The sequence below is a fragment of the Staurois parvus genome, unplaced genomic scaffold (genome assembly GCF_062004578.1).
Source record: "Staurois parvus isolate SC_StPar_1 unplaced genomic scaffold, SC_StPar_1.0 ptg000170l, whole genome shotgun sequence".
In the NCBI taxonomy this organism is placed as follows: Eukaryota; Metazoa; Chordata; class Amphibia; order Anura; family Ranidae; genus Staurois; species Staurois parvus.
Window position 1 is genome coordinate 7,171,235 of NW_028317966.1, and position 2,363 is coordinate 7,173,597.

Here is a 2,363-nt window from a genome sequence, read left to right on the forward strand (position 1 = left end):
GGTTTTTTTTTTGCCTTCCTCTGTATCAACTGTGGGTATAGGATTATAATTTTTTTTTTTTTAATGGTTGAACTGGATGGGCTTTTGTCTTTTTTCAGCCAGACTAACTATGTAACTATGTAGGACCATCTAGCCGTCGGCATCCTGACAACCAATGACATCATCAGTTGACAAGGAGGATGTCAGCTGCCTGAACAGCATCCTAGTTTGACCCTCTCCTGCCCCTCTCCATCAGTGCTGGGGTCACATTAGCTCAGTGATGGAGAAAAACTGAGGGAGAAGAGGAACACTGGAATACTAGTCAGTAACCAGTGTGCAAAAGTGTATTTGCTTTGGAAGAATAAATCACCTCTAATGTTGGGTGTCCTACATGTGTGAAGGGTGCTGCATCATATAAAACTATTAGAATAGTTTTTCACATTTTAGAATGGGGTGCCCTTTTAAAATTATGGACAGCTTAGAAGCACCCCATTTTAGAATGTGGTGCCTGAAGACTGTCCATTATTTTAAAGGGTGCCTTAGGACTGTCCATAATTTTAAAGGGTGCCTTGGGACTGTCCATAATTTTAAAGGGTGCCTTGGGACTGTCCATAATTTTAAAGGGTGCCTTGGGACTGTCCATAATTTTAAAGGGTGCCTTGACTGAAAAACACTGGACTAGTATACCATATGTATATACAGTTAAAGTGAAACTAGTCACAAGTTACCCAGTTTATAGCTGACACTTTAGATTTTTCAAATATACGTAGCCCGCTAACTGGCTTTCTGGGGTAATTGAGGATGATATTATGGATAATGTCACAAGAACTTTTTTGAGATTAGTAGTTTGTTATGTGCGTAAACTGGTAGTATTGCATTGGACATGAAGAGATGTACTTGGCTTGGCAGCCTGGAAAAAATTGGTAAATTTTAATGTCCCTTTATATGAAATGATATATGAAGATAGAGGATGTCCAAATAAATTTCTGCGAATATGGTTTAGGTGGACAGTGTCCTTAGACACAGTGAAAGAAAGACCTTGAGGAATATAATTAGTGTATTCTGTAAGATATACATGTTATCTGTCCACTGTATAATTTTGCCTATTTGGTGCACTGGTAAACAATGTAACACCGACACTAGTATACTGCTATGTGATGGGAGGATAGCTGTTTACTCCGTAAAGTTTACAAAGGTTACAAATATGTTTTTTCCTTCTCTTTCTGTTTCTTTCTTTCTTTTCATATGTAGCATCCTCAAACTGACAATATATATATGCACTATATGCACTAATATTGTAATTTAATAATTTACTGTTTTATTTATGGCATGGCTTTGCTGATATCACTTGTCTGGGAACTGAGTTGAGCTACACTGTTCCCTGTTATGCTATGACTGGATAATACTCGTGGAAATAATTTTTTGGGGGGTTTTGTTTTTTTTGTGCTAAGATTCTTGTATTGGGTACAGGGGCGGACTGACCTTTTGGAAACTCGGGCACTGCCTGAGGGCCTGGGGTCAGTAGGGGGCCCCATGAGATGCCCCTGGTACCCTTTTCATAGGCTTTTTTGAGTTTGGGCAAGGACACAGGGGCCCCATGATCCCCTATTGCCCGGGGGCCCCATGAGTTGTCAGTCTGCCCCTGATTGGGTACTTTGTTTCAAGAACTGTTATGCTATGTATATTTGTGCATATGGCAATAATATTTAAAAAAAAAAAGCTGTACAGTGTTTGAGAAGTGTATGGCATGAAGAGTTATCCTGAAAGCTGGCATCTTTAAAGTGGCACTGAACTCAATTATTTTTAATCAATCGTTCTAAAATATCAAGTATACCATGGCTCTGCTTCTTTTTTTTTGTTTGCTTGTTTAAAACATATACTACTGTGCTTGCTTTTGGCAACACATATACTAAAATTTTAATGAAACAAAGAAGATTAGCATGGTCTCTGAGCAAAGCTGACATGCAAATTCATAAAGTGTTCCATAAAAAAAAGAAATAAAGAAAACATCTCTTACCATTGTCTTCAGGTTTCTTTTTCTCCTGAGCATTCCCTATCCCCCACTGATGCTCACCACTGTTACAAGTATAGAGTAAGTAGTGCTGGCATTTCAAGTCACATGGCCTGCTTTCTGTGTACTAAAGTTCCCATAGAGTTGAATGTGTCTGTAGAAAAATGTGTAGTCCATCTTGGCGGCGAGCAGGTAAGGATGGCTACCTTCACATACACGGTTGGGGAGGTACATGCAGAACAAACATAGCCACCCTAGAACAGTCAATGAAATAAAGGAAATAAGAAATATTATTATTATTATATTATTATTATTATTATACAGTATTTATAAAGCGCCAATGGTTCGCTCAGCGCTGTACATTACAAAGGGG

General features: G+C 38.6%; 1 non-coding gene across 1 annotated transcript; it reads left to right on the top strand.

Annotated features, from left to right (window-relative positions):
- The first annotated feature begins 1,863 nt into the window (after window positions 1-1,863).
- On the top strand, window positions 1,864-1,971 carry LOC149462741 (U6 spliceosomal RNA). Its single transcript, XR_016312618.1, has one exon. It is a non-coding gene; the product is annotated as a U6 spliceosomal RNA (small nuclear RNA).
- Window positions 1,972-2,363: the final 392 nt, after the last annotated feature.